At 47.6% G+C, this 21191-nt stretch overlaps 1 protein-coding gene and 1 pseudogene across 3 annotated transcripts in view; both read left to right on the forward strand.

Moving 5' to 3' along the window:
- The window catches only part of GSG1L (GSG1 like), a 182881-nt gene that overhangs the window by 75573 nt on the left and 86117 nt on the right, over positions 1–21191 (forward strand). The window lies entirely within an intron of this gene.
- LOC120620719 (uncharacterized) lies at positions 20941–21059 on the forward strand (annotated as a pseudogene).

Raw genomic sequence — 21191 nt, forward strand, 5'->3', positions numbered from 1 at the left:
GGGTCTAATAAGCTGAGGCAGGGGGAGGGATCACATAGTATAGCTCCAGGGCTGTGGTCAGTTTCATTAAGGAAGGGGTGTGGTCAGGGAGGCAACGATTGGTGGGGCTGGGGGATAGGGAGGAACCTGTTTGGTTTAGTAGAAAAAGGACGACTTCAAGCCAGAGGAAGCCAAGAACTGGGTTCAAATCCTGGCTCTGATTAGAAGGCTGGGTGATCTTTCCCACTCTGAGCTTCTGTTCCCTTATTTGCAAACTAGTCAGGCTCATCCCCCAGGAAGTGTTCTGTGAATATTAGCATCTCTTCTTGCCTTGCCTGGATTACGACTGGAATGGGCATGTGATATTGTTAGTGTCTCGGGCAGGCTGGGTGAAGGTCAGGCAGGGTCTTAAAGGGGTAGGGCTGATTCCCTAGGTTCTGGGATCAAGGAGTTTTAGGTTATGGTGTACTTGCTGTGTGGGTCCCAGAGTAAGACCTGACCTTGCCTGGGATACCCAGGTTACCAGGCAGGAGTCTCTGAGTGGCACCATCTTGGTGCATCTGCGACTGAGTGGTCAGGGTAGGGAAAGGCATTCTTAAGTGGGAGGATCGGCGTGTGCAAATTCAAGAACAGATGCCCCTGGCTTGTCCTGTCTGAAGCAGGTAATGGTTCTAGTTGGACACTTAGGGGCAGGTAGCAGCAGTGAGGAGCCAGGCTGGAGTGACTACTCCGACAGGGCTAGGTTGCAACAAGGCTCAAATGTCACATCAAGGACCTTGGACTGCATCCTAGAGGCCACTGGGGGATAAGCAATGAAATCAGCAGTGGTATGATCCAATCTCAACTCTGAGAACTGTGATTCACAGCAGTCCCTGGGCAGGGGGGTGGCATCGGTTCGGAGCAGCAACAATCAGAACTCTGGGAGATACTTGTGGAAGGCCTGAGAGGCAGGTCTTCCTAGCTGTGTCTGGGGCGTGGCTAAGAGCCTGGAACTGAGCAAGAAGAGCTCAGCTGAGATTTTGACATCATGTCCTACAGACTCAGGGTGGAACAAACCTAAATTCAGTACCTGTGTCAGACACTCCAGTTGGATCGGAAATAAAGACTCTGGTATAGCTCTCGTTGTCGCCTCTGAAGCGGTCCTTCCCCTCATCAGGGTGTGACAGCTGGAAGGTAGGAATGAGGCTGCTTCCAGAGGCCTGGAGACCTGGAAGTGGGACCTTTGTCAATCTGGCTCTTGCTGTTCCTCCCAGGGCTGGGCGGAAGGTAGGGGGCGCTGTTTGCTGATGCGAGTGGGGTCTCCTCCTGTGCCAACACTTTCTACTTGTACCAACACTTCCCATAATGGGCATCTGCTCAGCTTCAGGTCTCACCCCAATATCATCTTCTCAAAGAAGCCTTTCCCTACCGTCCTATCTAAAATAGACACCTCTATCACCTGCTTTGCCACTTCTGCAAACCTCTGAACCGATCTTGTTGTATGCATTTACTTGTTTGCCCTTGAACTCTCACAAGGGCCCCTGCCTGGCCAGCTTCAGTCTATGCACAGCGCTTGGCACCTGGCAGGTGCTCAGCAAACATCTGAGCTACATTACGAGCCTCTTCTCCGAGCCAGGCGCTGTGCGTAGACCATCTCACTGAATTCTCCCAACAGCCCCATGAGACAGGGGCTGTCTTTGTCCCCATTATACACATGGGAAAACTGAGGTTCAGAGAGGCTAAACGCATGACTCACACTTGCACAGCTGTGAAGTGACGGCATCAGGATACGACCCAGGGCTGGCTGGACTTCAGAGCCAGGGCTCTGTGGTGGTGCCGGCACCTTCCCCTCCGCTTCCCCTCATTTTTGCCCCATGGAGTTCTCATCAACGTCCATTAGGACTGAAGCCGACAAATAAACTGGCTACGGTGGTGAGGAAGATTTAATTTAGTTCAACTCCATGCCTTTCATCCTCCCTGCTCTCACGACAGTGGAAGGAGCACCGAGGGCCAAGTTCAAAAGAGGGACTTCACCTCCAGGGGATCTGGGATCCAGCAGGGGACCTAGGAGACCTTGGACCTGTTTCTGAACCACTGAGGTCTGTGCGGTAAGGGTGACAGACACTCTCCTCCGGTTGCTCGCATTGTGCATTCTGACAAAATCGTGTAAAACTAACTCCCTTCTAGAAGGAAGGTTCCGGGGTTCCAAGAGTCAGAGAAGTCTTCGGAGTTTTGATCTGAGCCTTTGTTTCAACAAGTGTTCATTGAGCACCAGCTGTAGCCCTCCCGAGGACTGTTCTGGCCCTGCCTTCGTGGACTCATTTTCGGTGAGGCAGAAACTCAGGGACAGAGTGAGCTGATGTTGCCGCTCAGATCAAGACAGTGATCGTGCAAGTTTCCAACTGATTGATCAGTTTCTCTTTATCTCCCATTGCCTCCTCTCATCCCGGCACCTCTCAATTCTGTTTAAAGTATTTATGTTTTTATACGTTCTTACAAAAGTGTCACTTTTGCATACTTTAAATTTATGTAAATAGTAAGTGTATTAGCTGTTTTTGCAATAAGGCTATACAGTTGCCCCCGCCCCCCCTTCCCCTTCCTCGTCCGCAATTTTTCTGCGGTTTCAGTTACCTGTGGTTGGTTGTTATCTGGAAATGTTAAATGGAAAATTCCAGAGATATATGCAATTCATAAGTTTTAAATTGCACACCGTACTGAGTAGCATGGTGAAATCTTGTGCCGTCCTGCTCTGTGCCGCCTGGGACGTAGGTCATCCATCCCTTTGTCCAGCATATCCACACAAAAAGGCTCAGTTATCAGATCAACTGTGAGGCGTTGCAGGGCTTGTATTCAAGTAACCCTTAGTTTGCTTGATAATGGCCTCAAAGTGCAAGGGTAGTGATGCTAGCAATTGGGATATACCAAAAGAGGCCAGAAAGTGCTTGCTTTAAGTGCAAAGGCATGTATGCATAGGGGGAAAAAACATAGTCTATATAGGGTCGAGTACTATCTATGATTTTAACCATTGACCGAGGGGTCTCACGTATCCCCCACAGGTAAGAGGGGACTACTGTATAACGATCACTCCAAAACTCAATGGCTTACAAAACAAGCATTATTTTTCTTGCTCATGAGTCTGTGGGATGAGTGAAGTGACTGCTATGGGCTGTGGGCTGCCTGGGCTTGATTCCAGGCTGTGGGTTGGGATCAGGTCTGCCCTGTCATCCTGGGGCTAGCATCTACGCGGAGAATATTCTCATGACAATGGCAGACGTGCAAGAGGGGTGAGAGAAACCCGAGATGTCTCTTAAGCCTTGGCTGGGGAATGGTACATGATCACTTTTGCTCTCATTTCAGTGGACAAAGCAAGTCACATAGCCAGGCTCAAAGTTAGTAGAGTGGGAAGTATATTCCGCCCCAAGGGAGGGGTGTGAATGTTTGCTGGACAGTAATTCATTCGACTGCAGGATGCGTTAAAGCTCTCACTCTGATTCTTAAATTTCCATTACGCTTTACGTGTTTAAGATCCATCCACGTGGCTGAGGGTTATGCTGTTTCCTCCATGTGCTGTTCGGTCACCTGGAGATGGACCCCAAGGGTGTTTCCCATTCCCTGCCACCACAAATGATGCTGCGAGAAACATCCTCAGGCCTGTCCTCCTACGGGCCAGCCTGTGTGGGAATGTCCTTGGGGTGTTCACACACCCAGAAGCAGAACTGCGGGGTCAGAGGGTAGGATGTACTTAATTTGCAAAGTGAACAACAGCCCCACCTGAGAGTTTCACACCCCCACATCTGGACCGGGCATGATCCCCCTTTCTAATGTTTGCCTGTCTAATCAGTAGAGAGCATACAGTGATGTCTCTTGCCTTAATTTACATTTCTCTGATTAGTAGTGCATCTGAATGTCTCTTCACATGCTTCTTGGGTTTGGGTTTCCTCTCCTGGAAAATGCCTCTTCACGTCTTCCCCACTGTGTGCTTTCCACAAGAAGAAACGCTTCAGGGCTGGGCTGGGGGCTGGGCTCGGGGCTGGGCTGAGGGCAGCAAAGTGGAGGCTGTCCATGTGGATGTGTGGGGCTGAGGCCAGAGCAGGGCGTCCATGTGGCTGGACCTTCAGCGGGGGTTAGCTGGAAAGCCATCCAGGTCATCTGCTTTGCCTTGGCATTTATTATTTAACCTTCACTAGCAGCTCTGAGATGGGAAATTTGTTGTCCCTTGATTGGCCCCACAAAGAACCTGAATGAAGAAGCAGATGTCAAATTATTTGCTGTATTATAAGTGACCTGGGAGACAGTCGACAAGGCTCCCCAACGCTCTTCTTTCTCAGGTGGCTCTGGAATTAGAACAGAAAAGAGCATTTCTGAATCACGTCATTCGAAAACCTACTATGTGCTGGGGGCCTCCTACACATGGAATTTTCAAGGATAATTATATCACATCAGGGCTGATTCCAGAACCTACCTCACTGGATGCTCGTGAGGACTGAATCCATTCATTCAGTCAACAAACATTGACTAAGCACTACTATGTGCCAGGCACATGCTAGGCCTTAGGATAGCAGCGAATGAAAAAAAAAAAAAAGCAACCCCATCTTCCTGGAGCTCCCATTGCAATGTGGGGGACTCAGAGAACAAATATGTAACACGCAGAGTGCTTAGATGGCGTGAAGTGCTGAGGAGGAAGATGGAGCAGGGTGGTTGCAATGCAAGTGGGCCTCCTGGGGGAGGTGTCACTTGAGTAAAGACCCAAAGGAGGGGAGGGGGCCAGCCATGTGGGATCAGTGGGACATTACAGAAACACAATTAGAGCAGCTCCTGACAACTATTAGGCACTCCGTAAAACTGCTAGTTTATATGTGAGGAACTGGAGGCTCAGAGGGGTCACGTACCTGCCCAAAGCCATAGGAGAAGGTTGGGACTGAGATTTAGGGACACCCTCACTCTCAGAGAGGTATGTGCAAGTCCTGCCCCGGCGAAGAGGCAGAGCTGGGCTCCATCCCAGGTCTCTGACTTTAAGGTACAGGGTGAGGCACCGGGTAGGTGCCGCATGTACAGTGGCGACCAGCTATGCAATGGCTTGGCTGTTGCTTCTTTGCACAGGCTCTTTTCTGGGGTGTAATCTGGGCTGTAAAGAGACCTAAAGAGCAGGAAAGAAAGAGGATGCAGTGGAGGAGGGCGGAGAGCTGGGACCCTGCCCTCCCATTCCTCATGCTCCCACTCTGTACTGGGTGCCCTGGGGCATGTGAAATGGGACCTGGCCCTCGGCCTCACCTCATCAAGCTCACGGGAAGCAGGCATACCAATAACAGTCGAAGGTTTTTAAAACCACACAACTCAGACAGGCTGACAGGGAAAAGGGAATTTGGGGGCCCAAGTCACTGAAAAGCGAACTTCAGGTATGGCTAGATCCAGGACTCAAACTCCATGACTGGAATCTCTCTTTTCAGCCGTTGGCTTTGTAGTTCCTCTGTTATAGCTTCATTCTCAGGCCTGCCTTTTCCAAGAGGTGCCAAATGGCTGCTGGAGGGTCCATACATAGCAATCTCAGAAGGAAGAGAGCTTTTCTTCCTCAGCAGCAGCCACGAAAGCCCCAGGCTGAGTCTCACTGGGATGACTTGGGTTACATATCCTGCTCCAATCAATCACTGTCATTTGGGGCTAGGAGTGAGACATCCCAAACCATAGGACTGGGGATGGGTGGGTGGAGGGAGGGTTGGTTCCCTACAGAAGACCAGGCAGGCTGCACCTGGGGAGATTTTAAGAAATGTGGGTACCCGTCCCAGCCCCCCATCCACTTAGGACCTGGGCTGCGGTCTGCGCCTCAGTGCTCTTCAAACTCCCTCGGTGATCCTGGTGTGTGGCCAGAGTTGAGAATCGTGGGACTAATGAAAGGATGATTTCTGTATACGACAAAGGAAATTTGCCTAGACTAAGAAGTCACAGAGGGTGTCCCAGAGGAGGTGACACTTGGGCTGAAAACTGAGAGGTGAGTGTGAGCCAACTCAGGTAGGAGCTTGGTGGGGAGAAGGGGTGGAAGAGTATTCCAGGCAGGAACAGCATGTGCAAAGGGCCTGTGGTGTGAATGAAGATGGCACTGAAGAGGGGGTTTGAGGGTGAGTGTGGAGACAAGGGAGGGGACAGACCACACAGGACTGTGAAGTCCACAGTGCAGGGGAGGGGTCTTTCCTCCACCTGAAGAGTGAGTGAAGTTGTTATATGATTGTAGTAGGAGGTGACAAGGTCAGATTTGCATTTTCAAAAGATCCCTCTGGCTGCTTTGTAGAGAGTAGATTGTAGGGGGATCTGAGGACGCTGGGCCTGAGAGACACTGAAATCACCCGGATGATCCAAGACAGAGGGCTGGTAAGGGGGCTGGCCAGTGTAGAGGTCAAAGGCTTGAGTTTGGCATCAGTCTCTGAACATGTTCTTGAACCTTCTGAACCTCAGTTTTCTCAACTGAAAAACGAGGATAGTGGTAACAGCCACCTCATAGAGTTGTGATAATCGAAGGGGAGATAGCTAACTGCCTGCGTCCCAGTAGGCACTTCACTGATGTCAACCTGTGCTACTTCTACTTAGGTAACTCCCTCTTACTCCTCGGTCCTTGCCCCAGATGTCACGTCTTCCAGCTCATTGCTTCTCCACTGGGATTCCCTGTCAAAGCATTTTACCAATCGCGTTGTATTTATCTGCACCCCACTAGGCTGATCATGAGCTCTGCAAAGGGTGGGGGGGCCTTAACTACTTTGATCATGGCTCTGTTTCTAGCCCAATGCTTAGCACAATAGCAGGTAATAAATGTTTGTGGATAAATCAATGAACATGAAGGTACAAATAAATGGATAACTCCTCTCACATGTTATAGAACCAGGATTGAGCCCAGACTGACTTGTGGTCAGGTGGCGGAACACTTCAGTGATGGCATCCCATACTACAATCTTCCCTTGGAGAAGATGAGACAAGAACGGTAGATGAGGCTTTGTCACTTCTTTGTCTTCTATTTGTGAAGCCTGTTTTATCGAAATCCAGTTAGAGGTCCCACTTCAGTTAATATACAAAAACTTTCATGGAGCATGCCTCCCAGACTTTAAAACACTGCATCCCATTTCATTCAGCTCGTTTTTCCCTTCCGCTCAGATGCTGGCACAAATGTATTTTTGTTTGGGCCTCTTGGCTGTTACCATTCATGGTGCTGGCACCTTGCCTTGAAATCTAGGATCCTATGCACACTCGAGGTGGGGCCATATTCTTGGTAGATCCTTTGTCTTTGCTTCTCTGCTGGCTTGGTTAATGATGCCATCATTCATTTCATCCCCCACTGCCCCTGGGCCCCTGTCATAACATGAAAGCACCGCTGGCCCTGGACAGTGGACTCTCTCAGCTCCTTGCCTTGAGTGTGCCATGGGATGAGCCTGTGGCACCGCCCTTGGTCGATCATGGCCTGTCTGACTGGTCTCCCTTCACCCACCTCTCCCTGCTGTGTATTCTGTATCCACACCCAATTTTTCCCCCCAAAGCTCAACTCTTCTATGTGTCTCTTTCCCTCTCTAGAGTCTTCAGTGGCTTCCCATGGACCCTAAATTCTGAGTTTAGCATCCTTCGATCAGCTCCAATGTTGCCTCAATCTAGCCTTACATTCTACCACCCAAACCCCAACTTCTCAGGGACACTCATTCTTCCTGGAAAATGCTGCACAATTGAATGCCCCTCTGACTTTACTCATGCTGGAACTTTAGGCTAAAATGCTGGCCCCTCCCACTGTTGACATTATTCATCCTTTAAAGCCAAACTCAAATGCCACTTCCTTTAAGAATTTTAATCCCTTTACTCAGACTTAATTGCTCTTCTCAGTTGGATGTGAGTGAAACGTCCAAACAAGGAACAAGACAGATACTGTTAACTCTCCCTAATATCTGTCCACCCTACTCTCCTCCTACTGAAAGGAATATGGTTTTGTTCAGTTATCCACCCATGTCCACTCTTGGGGAATGTGACTCTCTATCCCCAGCCCAGGAGTGAATCCTCATTGGTCTAAATCAACAAAGTTATCTTATTCCCTTGGCAGTGATTGGCTTAGAAGTAGGTGTGTGACCCAGTTCTGCTGGGAGTCTGTGGAAAGCTTTTCTTACTCTTAAGAAGAGATGTAAGAGTCAGTCTCTTCCACTTCAGCCTGGATTGCTGCAGTCATAGGACCATAAGGGTTACAATCAGGACGATCCATTGTCCATCAGCAGCAGGATGGCAGAGCACAAATGGAAAGGACTTTGTGATGATATTGTTGTGCAGCTAAATTAATCAGCCCCAGAGATGCTTTCTTTCCAAGGTTTCTTTTATGTGAGACAAGAAAATCCCTTGGTTAAGGCAGTTGAATCAGGACATCCTGAGACTTGCAGCCGAAAGCATCCTAGCAGATACAATAGCTAGGTTGATTTAGGTCTGTTTGCTCATTGGGATATTATGAGACATTAAAAAGAAACTCTAAGGCCACGTTGTCACATGAAGCCACATTTATAACATATACGCAAAAAACTTAAGACATAATTGTAGGTCCAGCATGGTGTAAAAATATAAGCAAATGAAAAAAATTTGAGAAAATATTTTTAAAATGATGATAGCTGTGTTAGGGTAGTAAAAAATTAATTTCTCACTCACTTCTTGCAACCTTTAGTAATATGTGTACATACACATACATACATGTGCATTACACTCAATATACTCTATGCAGTATAGTATGTAGTGTACCGTAATGCTATGTAATATTTACTATGTAGTTCAATAAGTGTATATAGTATTTATTAAATATAACCTATAATTATATACTTATATAGATATATATAGTGTATATACATTTATGTATATTTATAGATGTGCAATTTTGCTCTTACTGAATTAAGCACTTTATAATTATAAATATTACTTTTATAAATATTAAGTATTAAGTACTTTATATATATTGAACTGAGTTAACCCTCACAAACCCTCTGAAGAAGGTTCTATTATCTCTATTTGCAGAGACTGAGGCCCAGAGTTTAGGTAATCTGTGCAAGGTCACAGAGCTAGTATGTGGGGAAGCCAGGATTTGAACACACAAAGCCTGGCTTTAGTGTTTGTGCTCTTAATCACCATGGTACACTCCCTCCGAGTGTCCCTAAAAATGGCTCTCACAATTCTATTTGTAGTTGGTCTTTGAGCACTTTCTGGGGCACACCACGTACCATGGATTTCTGGTGCAATCTCCCCCTTTGCAGTAGGGTAGGGCATTGACAAAGTGTGTCAGGGACTCGAGGATGAGAGCATCCTCATCCTGTCCCTTGTGGCACAGGACAGAGGCGTTGACTCAATGACAGTTGCTCAGGTGGCTGAGGTGTGCTGACTGCCACATAGAGGCTGGACTCTGGCTAGAGGCAGCAGAGAAAAGCTTGATGATCGTGTTTAGCCCATCTCCCAACACCAGGCTTTACCCCGCCAGTAAATACTGGTTCAATTTGTTAAATCTGTCTGTACAAATAGTATGTTCAAATGCTATGTTGAAGCAGTTGTGGAGGATGAGGGGTTTTGAGGAGGTTCATAAGCATCAACACGGGATGCCTCTAATTGTCTGAGTTTGGAGAGAAGGCTGGTGTAAAGCATTGGGTGCCATCCACCACTGGACTTGAACCCTGTGGCCAATAGTGCTGGTGAGCTGTCCAGCAGGTAGTGCTGAAATCTGGGATCATGAGAGAAAACAAAACGCAGAATGAACAAAGGGAAAGGAGATGGGGTCGAAGTCACAGGGAATCCAGGTCAGTATCTGCATCAGAGAATTTCATCTTTCCCTAGAGGTGATTGGTAATATTGATTGGGGCCAGTCTATTGTAATTGAGTAGGGAAACTTGTTAGGTTAAATAATAAGTATATAAGATGTATTTGGTTATAAGTATGTGAAGGAAAAAGTATCACCGTAAGGCCATACATGTTGAGAAATATTTCATAATTATGTTTTGTTGAGAGAAATAGAATATATTGGATCAATGGAATTAGACAAATATCTTGCACAGCAAGGTACTTGGAGACATAGGCATGATAAAGAGGTGGAAATTGCAGTTTTGACATTCTTGTGGCCACAAGAGAGGTGGAGGAACTATCGTAGCACAGAGGAGAGAGAAATAAGCCATGTTCAGGGTGATGGATAAAGGTGTGTATGGGCATGGTCACAACAGGGTAAATAGTGAAACACTGACAAATTTGTTATGTTCTGTTCATCAGTACAGTTGGTTAGAGGACACACTGGGCTGGGGGAAGGCAGGAGATACTTTCCCGGTAGTCTTTGGGGAATGGCTTGAGTTACCAGACATTGTGACATCCCGATGCCCTGGTCTCCCTCCTTGTCTCTTGCTGCTTCTAAAAATGATGGGTGACAGGTATGGTCAAGGCAGAGTACTCATCTTAGGAGAGGGCTACAGTCTAAGACGCATCACTAAAACAGGAACTTGGACAAGGAACTAAGACAGAAATCTTGTTATACATACATCCAAGCTATCAAGCCAGTTCCCTGATTGGGCAGGAAACTCAGTTATATGAACTGGGGCATAATTGAAAAGGCTTTTGAAGGACAGGTGGGAGTTTTTGAAGAAAGATAAGGGAGCAGGGAATCCAGGTAGAGAGAATGTGCCTTGTATCCATGTAGCTGGAGTTCACAGTGGTTGTGTTGTGGAAGATGAGACTGGAAAAGTTAGTAGGGGTGCGAGTTAAAATGGATATGCCAGATGAAAGGCTATGGACTTTAAATAGTGGAAAGAATGATACTTAAAATCTTTAACAACCCACATGCACCAACCTTAAGAATAGATGCTGGCCATGGTGCTGCGGCAAGTCTTGGAAGAGAAACCTAAGCTCTTGGAGAGAGATGGGAGCGGTGTGTGTGGGGAACACCTGAGTGGGGGGAGGTGGTGCTCAAGATAGCAACTATTTTTTGGTGTGAATTCATATGAAAGTCTTTCGGTATCTGAACCATCAGAATGGCTACACTGGTGCATATCAGGTGACCATCAGGCCTGAATTGGGAGCAGGGGAATGCTACAATTGGATTTGTGCTTTGAAAAATGGCTCTGGTCACAGCAAATGTTTGCTTACCAGGTGGATGATGGGTAATAGAATTTAGTATGGATAGGAACTCGGGCTGATTTCTTTCCAAATGACAGAACGTAAAAGTTTCCAGTCCTTCTCATCCTGGGCCTGACCAGAAATCACCTGCTTCCATCTGGTCCCCATTCCTTGTGACTAAACATATCCCCAGCTCACCACGTTGTCTGCTGTTGGCCACTGCAGCCCAAGCTGCCTCTGTCCTTGGCTGCGTGTCTCTGCTCAGCCCTGTCTGGACGCTCCTGCTGTGCCTTGCTCTTTTCTCCTCTTGTGAGCAGGAGAATTGGCAATCTTCTGGGATTTAATTACAGGTTCCCCCAGGGCCTTTCAGCCCATCACAGGGCTGCCGCTGGGAGGGTGACAGGAGCATGTGGTGATGAACAGTGGCTTCCTGGCATGGTGGCTATACCTAGTGGCCGGCCCACGCTCCTTGGGCTGCTCTGCATTTTCCTGAGCAAAACATGTCTTGTTCCCATTTTGCAAGATCAGATAGCAAATGGGGAAAACATTTGCAGCAGGAGAGATGATGAAAGGGAGAGGGCCATGCAGCTGGGTGGAAGACAGAGAGCACAGCGGTTCCCTTGGACGTGGTGCCTGCTTCTGAAGACCCTTGGAAGCGCTTTACATCCATTAAATAATGACTTAGTAATTCTGTTCACGTTAACTAAGTTGGCTTGGTGTGCTGACAGCTCAGGTCCAGGTGGGGATTTTTTTGACCTCAGGCAACCATGGTAGAATCCAAGAAAGTCCACAGATTAGGGTCAGCAAATACACAGCGGGCACACCACTGTTCCCCATTCCTCCACCCATGGCAGACATCGCTAATCGATCATGGCGCCACTGAGCCTGAATGTTGTAGGAGCCTGGATGTGAATGCTGGTTATCCAGGACTCGGGTATAGCTTAAAATATGACAAACGGAGATTTTATTTTTTTGTCCTCTTGAACTACACCGACAACGTAGGCACTCGAGTATGCCTAAAAGGGGGACATTTTGACCATATCACAAGAGGTCCCTTCCCCCCAGTCAAGATTCCTCAATATTTGCCCAATTCAGCCACGTCTGAACATGCCATTTGTCACAGGGTAGGATGGACCCTCATTGGGAGAGACAGGATGAATCCACTCACCTCTGCACCCTTTGTTCTTGGTCCTGGGTAATAGGTAAGCATTTAAACGTCCTGTTTCCCATGTTCCTCCTTCCAGGTGAAAACCACATGATATGGACTCTCCATTATTAAGTAAAGTGTAACGCGGAGCCCGTTTCCCCTTCCTTTGTCCCTCACTGTTACTTCTTCACTCTGTGTGGTCAGGATGAGCCTGACTCCACTCTCCATGGGTGGGCATGGAATCCAGGCCAGGCCAGTTTTCCATCTTCTTAGCTGCCATGATAGGTGCTGGATTCTAGTAGGCTAATGAGGCTCAGGCCTGGAGGACTCGCTGTGCTTACTGGGAAAGGGGAGCTCTCCTTCTGCTGGGCTTCTGGTGGGATGTTAGCCTGGAGCTGCTGGTGAATGTCTTTGTCTCCCCTTGGGGAGATCCTGCAAAAACACTGATTGGGGTTGAGCTTGGCATGTTTTGAGGACTAGAAAGACAGAATGTCTGGGGCATGGAGTGGGAGGAATGAGTGGTTGGAGATGAAGCCAAGAGGAAGGCAGGGGCCAGATTGTGGGAAGCCTTGAAGGCCACAGTAGGGAATCTGGAGTTTATTCTAACAGCAGTGGGACGCCATCACCACTTGGAGTGTCCCCACATCCTCCAACCTTCTTTGCCCCTGACTCATCCCTCCGTATGAGTCACCTTGGATGTTACCAGGTTTGATTAAGAGTCGGAAGCTTTGCTAATAACTTGCTCAGCGAAATGGGCCAGTCGCTCCCCTCTCTGGGCCTGTTTCTACTCTGGTTCGTGATGGAATTGGACTAGTTCAAGGATAACGGAAAGATTTCATCTTTCATCCCTTCTCCGTTCACTTGGTAGTGCCAGCCTGGACAGCTTTGTGGAGAAGGATTGTGAGCATTGCCCAGGCTCTGTGGGAGAGTGCCGTGATCAATTAGCAATGTCTGCCATGGGTAAAGAAAAGGGAGTTTTGAAGCATTCATCTCACAACCACATGCTCCCGGAGGTATCTGCCATAGCGTTTTATGGGACTTTAAGTCAGATGTATCAGCAGCTTGGTGCACCAGACCAAGAATAAAAATTTCCAGCTAGTTAGGGAGCTTATATAGGGCTTCCCACTTTACAAAGAGTTCCTCGTGGCCATTTTCTCATTCGATTCTCACAATCTGTTGTATTTGCCTCCCATTCAGCATTCCTTCTTCTGGTAACCATGTCCAGTATTTTTGAGGGGTCACCAATTCCTGCCTATGCTCAGGCCACGTGCTTTGGGCTGAGGACTTGAGACCCAGGCCTATGCCATCATAGACCCCTGGCCATAGTGATGGGTTGAGAGATGAATCCATGACCACACAGAGCCTGAGATGTGACGAAATGTTTGCTGCAACCCCTAGGAAGGTGGTCGGATACAGGCTTACATGTGCTGGGGCTGTTTCCGGTGGCCTCAAGAGCTGATTTTCCATGTCTCCTCAACTTGACATCCAGTGACGTCACATTAGTAGCTCAAAATCAACCGCAGTATAAGTATTTGCCTCAAACCAGTTATTTTCCTCCTGACATCCAGCTTGCCAGCAGCACTCCACTGGCCTGGGGTCTGCTACTGCACGAAGCCTGAGACCCAAACCACAATGTGGAAAGCGGAGCCAAAAGACAGAGGACCAGGTCCCAGATCCAGCTGTTCCTGAAGCTAGACCTGCCTTTACACTTTCTAGCTGAGAAAAATTATTCTTCAGTTTAAGGCGTTTGGGTCGTACTTTCTATCCCTCACAACTAAAAGATGACTGATACAAATTTTATGTTCGCTATGCAACAAACAGATGGTTTAAACTCATCTCTTCAAAACTTTGTGGATAGTTCTCCAGTGCTTTTGGAAGAATGTTCAAATTCTCACCTGGCACCCAAGATTTCCCACGGTCTGTCTCCACTTTCTCTCTCTGGTCTCAGATTAAGGCATCCTGTGCTCCAGGTTGATTGGACTTTTAAATCGCCTTCAGCTGTCTCCTCCTTCCCCATCTCTGGGCATTTGAACATTCCATTTCCTCTACCTGTAATACTTCTCTCTCTCGTCTGCATTCCTGTCCTTTGTAAGGTCTAGCAGCCCCACCCCACCCCAACTTCCCCAGCTTTCACCTGCCCCTCTGTATTAGCCCATAGTACTTACTAGATTGTAGAGCATCAATGCCAGGTTCACCGCTTCACCCGGGTTTGAGCCCCTTGAGGTCAGGTCCATCTTTGAATACTTCAAAATATTGTGCTTGTTACACGTCTTGCACAAAACGGGCCGCCGGGAAATACTTTTTAAGTCAATAATTGCATTTTCAACCAATCAGAGTGATCTGCAAATGTAAATCAAATTAGTCGACACCCTTAAAACCCTCGGAACTCCTAGCCACACTGGCCTTTAAATTGCAAGAACGAAACACAAAGCAAGACTGTTTCCACCTCGGGGCCTTTGCACTTGCGATGCGTGGATTTCTCTTCGTCCAGCTCTTCGCTTAGCTGACTTCTTCTTATTACTCGGAATTTAGCTCACATGTGACCTCCTCGTAGACACCTTTCCTGGACACTCTTCACTGATGTAGCCCCTTGACACTTTTGTGCACGAAACCATTTAATTTTTTCACTAATAATTATTAATGCTTAAATAGCACTTATAGTGGCCTGGTCTAAGCATATATAGGAATACACTAACCTTTTTGCAGTTATCATTTCGCAATGTATATGTATATCAAATCATCATGTCATACACCTTAAACTTATTCAGTGTTATATGTCAATTATATCTCAATAAAGCCGGGGGGGGGAATATATTAACTTATTTAATTTTCAACAATAATCTCGCGAGAGAGGTGCTATTGTTGTCCCCATTTTACCAATGAAGAATGAATGTCTTAATGTGGGTTCCCTAGGAACAGAGCCTTAGGATAGGGGTCCAAGTGCCCATGATTTGGGTGATGCTTTCAGGAGAAGCGAGTGAAGGAAGCAAGACGTGGCAGGGAAGGTCTAATCAAGGCTGTGGTCCCTGAGAGAGGCTGCAGCCTGCCCCTGGGGGAAGCTCTGGAGAGTAAATAGCACCACAGAGCTGGTCCCGCCTTCAGCCAGAGCGGAGGGGAGGGGCTCTTTCCTCTTCACTGGCTGCCCGAGGGGTGAGAAGGAATGGGTATAACCCTCCGTGGGAGGTGGATCCAATTCGGCCAGGGTCAATTTTCTGCAGAAAACGGCAATGTAAACCTTTAGTGACCTAAAATCGCAGCAGCTAGGCGTTGTTGCTCCCACTGCAGGGGACTTTGGCAGGGTGCCAGTAGCATTCACTGTGGAGGGGTTAAACGTTTTGACCAAGATCCCACGGAAGAAGGGGCAGAGCCTGATGTGAACCCATATCACCGGGCTCCAGAATCTACTCCGTCAATCACTCTGCGATGGCTTCACTGTCTGAAAGGATCTGATTTACTTCTTAGCTTGTTTCTTTTCAGTCTCTGCTAGGGAGCAGGCTCATTGTTTCATTCACGAGATGTCCCCAGCACCTTGAACTGTGCCTGGCAATGGTGCTCAGTTAGCATTTGTGGAGTGAATGAGGACTGCTTGGGCCCACATGGCCTCGAAGCCAGGTTGACTCCGCGCTGGGGTTTGTTTGCTCACTACCCTGCTCTGTATGCCCAATCTTTATTTATGGCCCCACGAGGCCTCTGCTGTTCATGGGTTTCTTTGCTTTCAAATATTTCTTTTCTATCTGAAATAGAAGTCTGGTAAACTCCTCCTAAATCACCAGACTTTCTTGGCAGCTTGCCACACGTTCAGACCCCACCCTGCCCCTGTCTACTTCCTGTTTTTGAAACCAACTGTGTGTGTGTGTGTGTGTGTGTGGTGCTGCCAAGGCAGGTGTGTGTGTGTGTGTGTGTGCAGGTGCACGTGAGGTAGAGATGCTTTGAGGCAGAGATGCTTCTCTGTCTCCACTAGTGGTTGCCCCAGCACTCAGCTTGGGCTTGCCTCAGAGCTCATCAATACTGGTGTGGTAGTGGCTTAATTATGTCTGCAATCAGGAGCCATTTGCTCCTTTCTTGGTTGCAGGTAGGTTCTCATCAGAGCCCATTTGAGATCTTGGCCCTTCGATTATCACACAAATTATATGAGAACAGTAATCACAGGGCTGGAAGAGTGCCGCCCGCCACTTAACCAGGGCCCCTTCCAGCCACTTGTGTGGGTGTAGCCAAGGGGTGATCATCAAAATATTAACAGCTGATAGGAAGCTGGTAGGATGCAGGACTGACCTATCAGCCTGGTTGTACCCTTTCCCCTGCCTCCCCCATTTATATATTATTACTTTAAATAGTAATAGTTCTAACATAGAGGATACAACCTACAGCCAGGCTTAATTTGTGCTTTAGAAGCATCATCTCCTTTAATCCTCATGAAATATCTCTGCAAGGCATTATCCCCACTTTGCAGGTAAGGAAACTGAGGCTTAGTAAGATAGCCATTTTTCCCTTCTTTGTGATCATCACATTTAAGTGCTACGGAATATCGCGTCCAATGATGTACCAAGTTCATAGAACGATTCTCCTACTGCCGGGCCGTTCGTATTGTTTCTAGTCTTTTTGCTGGTGTAAGTAATGCAGCATGACCGTCTCTATATCATTAAAATTCCTTCAAGAATTCATTTTGGACAACTATATAATATTTCATATTGTCAACAAAAATGTGTGTACGAGGACACTAATCGCATCATTACTTATAATAGCGAAAATTGAATGTAATTAAAACACACAGAAAAATGCTCCTGAGATGATATTAAGTGACAGCAGCAGGGTACAGAATTGCATAATCAGCTCCTGGTTATAGGATGGGGGAAACTTACAGATGCAATACAAGAAGAAAAGGAAGGAACTATGGATGATTATTGCTGGCTGGTGACCTTACACAGAAGTTTTTCCTTTTTCCTTTTTCTATAATTTCCAAATTCTGCACGATGAGTACGTATTACTTTTAAATTTTTACAAAACTAAAATAATTAAGTTTAGTCTGTGAGTTTAGTTCATTGCTCTAGCCTAGGGTTTAGCAAACCTTTTCTAAAAAGGTCCAGATAGCAAATATCTGGTTAGTAAATATTGGCTTTCTAGGCCGTATGGTCTCAGTTGCAATCTCTGCCACCATAGTATGAAAGCAGCCATCGACAACACATAAACAAATGGATGTGGCTGTGTTCCAATAAAACTTTATTTAAAAAAAACAAGAGGTGAGCCAGACTTGACCCTTGGGCCGTAATTTGCCGACCCCTGTTCTAGCCTACCCCAATTATTGCTTTTCTTTAAAACAAAACCAAACAAAACCAAACAAAAAACTGACTTGAGGGGTGCTGGGGCAGCCAGGTTGAGCCCAGAACAGGGCACTAGCTACAGGCTGAAGTGGTGCTAGGATGCCTTCTCAACACCTTGGATCCAGTCCACTGCAAGAACCCTTTAGCCTCAGGGCCTAGAAAGCTCCATGGCACCACGCGGCCTATTCAAATCCCGGTTCTGACATTTACTAGCTGTGTGACCTTAAGCAGGTCGATGAACCTCTGTGCCTCAGTTTCCTTGACTATAAAGTGGGGATAACCATAGTACATACTTCACAGAGTTCTTTGTGAAGATTAAATCAGTTGAAATAGGTCAATTGATTAGAACAGCACCAGTAATATAGTAAATGCTTTATAATATCAGCTATTATTATTATTTCTACTGAACAGAAGCATTTGCTTCTTTTGGATATCACAAAATTTAACCTTGTCCCAAATGTGGACCAGTCCAGAATGGAAGGGTATACATCACTTAACTGCTCTGTGATCATGGGCAAGTTACACAGCTTCGATGAACCTTGGTTTTCTTAGCAATAAAATGGGACCGTTAATGCCTCTTCAGAGAATTAGCAGCACTGGCTTATCCAGAGCTGCGTGGAGTGTGGGGTCATGGTGGGTGTTGTGTCAGCTCCTTTACCTTCCCCATCATTCCATTAGAATTGCCCTCTCTGGGCCAGGCCACAGGCACACAGGGGCTGGAAGAGGAAGTGACTGAAGCTTTCTATTGGATGAGACACTGAGCCGAGTACTGAAGGATGTGTAGCTGGCCAGACAGACCAGAATGAGGACAGGGAGGGCCTCAAGGGAGATGGGAGAGCACTTCAAAGTCTCAAGGTACTTGAGGAATTGAAGATATATCAGTTATCTCTTGCCACAGTAATGCCACATCTGAACCACAGCCCTCCGGGGGTGTGGGAGCTGGCTAGGTGTCCTGCTGACCTCAGCTGGATTGTTCACATGCCTAGGTGAAGTCTGAGTGTCGCTGACTGAGGCTGGCCTCGGCTGGGATGATTAGGACTTGGGCCATCTCTGGGGGTCCCCCATCCTTCAGCAGGCTAGGCCCAGCATGACCTTGTGGTGATAACAGAGGTACAAGCGAGAGGGCACCCCCGGTTCTGCAATATGCTGTGTCTCACCTGCTATTGCCCCAGTGGCCACAGCAAGTCACGTGGCTGAGCCCATAGGCTGAGTAGGGGGCTACTGCAGAGGCCACAGACGCAAGAAAGGGTGAAGATTTGGGGCCACGTCTACAACCTACCGCACAGGGAGTTCATGGGGGCTGAAGGGCTTGGGTCTGGGCAAATTGCAGATGAGGTAGCAGAGGTCACAGTGGACAGATTTGGGGAGAATGGACTTGAGGGGCCAACGAGAAGTGTGGAGGAGGTGGGAGACTGCTGTGACCACAAGAAAGGACAGCAGCCTGACCAAGGCAGCAGCAGAAGGGGTGGAGAGATTGATTGTACCACATTTGTCCTGTAAAAACCAAGGCATTGGGCTGAGGCACTTGGTCTGTTACACAGATGTCACAGATGGCCCCCGGGATATAATTGGCCTTGGCCTCTAAAGAAAGGTTAATTGCTCAGATCACACAGTCTGAAGCTTCTAGAATTGACAGAGCAGCTCCCCAATTAAGGACCCGGAGCTGCTGTCTCCTCCGGTCACTCGGCCAGGGCTATGGAGGGGCAGAGAGGCCAGAGGCCCCACCAGAGCCACGGGGAGCTCACAGCCCAGGAGGGACTAACCAATAAACAAACATTCTGGGGGCTATGACAGCCTTACAGGGACAGTGGAGGCTAAAGGCTGTTTTGGCTGCAAGAAACAGAAAACTCATTCCAGCGGGCTTGAGCCGAAGGAGGCTCTTGCCGGCTCAGATAACTTAGGGGTAGATCTCGGTCATGCAAGCTGGGTCCACCGTGCTGACGGGAGGCAGCTCCTCTCTCAGCATGGCGTCCCTGTGCCAGCTTCATTCTCAGGGGGGCTGTGGAGTGGCAGAGATCCCCCCAACAGCTCTAGGCTTCCATCCTCCCCAGTTTAGCAACCCCCAATGGCAAGGGAACACCTCTTTCCCTCTGAGTGGCCCGGCTTGAGTCACATGCCCGTCTTCGAACCGGTCACTATGGCCTGGGTCCAGCTCCAGCTGGAACTTGGAGGGGTGGTCTGCCTACCATACTACAGCACAAGGGCTGAGAGTGGGGGAGCTGTGGTCCTTGGAAGGAAAAGCAGGTTCTGTTCCCAAAAGGGATGCTGGGCTGGCCCAGGACACAGGAGCAGGAATGGTGGCAGAGACGGGGTCTTGGTACCTACCAGAGCCCCGGGGGTCCCGTTGGAGAGGAAGGACCCGTAGGAACTGTTGAGTCTGACTGTCCATTTCACAGATGAGGAGACTGAGCCAAGAATATAATCATTTTAAAATGTGAAAGTGGCTAGGAAGACAATTAAACAGGATGTCACAGTGCGAGGGCCTGGGGAAGGGAAGGTTGGATTGGTGGAGAGATTGGGCCCTTTCTGGATCCTGTCTGGGACCTGAATGGAGAAAAGGAGCCAGCTATGTAAGGATAAGAAGAAAGAACATTCCAGAAGGAACGACTAGGTGCAAAGGGCCTGAGGCTGGTGCTAACTTGGTTTCTTAGGGACCCCGGCTGATGGACACACCGACATGTCAATATGTGGCTCCTGGACTCCCCATAAGCATAGGTGAGAGATAGAGAGGTCACACACCATCTTTTCTCTGCATTTACTCAAAAGTGATTCATATTTTTGTTCAGACCCTAGTGGCCAGGACTAGTCACACAGCCCTTCCTACTTGTAGGGGACCCTGGGGAATGTGGGAGATCATATGTCTATTCAGTGAGAAGTAAATGTTCCTGCAGGGGAAACCCACTTTTCCTTCATCAACTTCCACCAGAAACTCTTATTTGAAAAACCTTTGCCCAACATACCGGCTAGAAGTGCTATCTCATGGATGTTTTAATTTAAATTTTATTACTAGGAAATTGGAATCTACTTTTCCAGATGATTTTAACTATGTTCATTTCTCGTTTGGTGACTTATCTCGAAACCTAACCTTTTGGGTCTCCTTAACATTTTTTTAAACCTCAAACATGAGGCATTTGGTAGCTATGAATTCAAAGGCCCCATCTAGCTTGCCGTATTCTCTCGGATCCTCTGATCTTTAAAAATACCAAAGGAAATGCCATTTATATTGGCAAAGGCTTTGTGGGTGCCTCCCAGATGAGAGAATAAACCCCTGAAGTTGGTGAGTCTAGATATTTTTAGAATCTTCTGCTAGAGTGATAAAATGATCCTTGCATACATATGAGGTGGGGGGGGGGGGGTTATGGGGGGGGGCAGTAAAAGTGGAGTAAAGCAAGAGCAAAGACGCTGTCTGGTTCCAGGGTAATAAAATAAAGATTGGTCTATGGCCATGCCACCCTGAACAAGCCCGATCCTGTCTGATCTCGGAAGCTAAGCAGGGTCGGGCCTGGTTAGTACTTGAATGGGAGACCACCTAGGAAGACCAGGTGCTGCAGGTATAAAAAAATTTAAAAAAAAAATCAAAGGATTGTAAACTGACAAGGTCCTTGCAATCTGTGAGGTCAACCAAAAATTGCCTTGCCTAAAAAGAAAGAAAGAAAGAAAGAAGGAAGAAAGGAAGGAGGGAGGGA

This window comes from Pteropus medius, unplaced genomic scaffold, assembly GCF_902729225.1.
Source record: "Pteropus medius unplaced genomic scaffold, Ma_sr-lr_union100, whole genome shotgun sequence".
NCBI lineage: Eukaryota > Metazoa > Chordata > Mammalia > Chiroptera > Pteropodidae > Pteropus > Pteropus medius.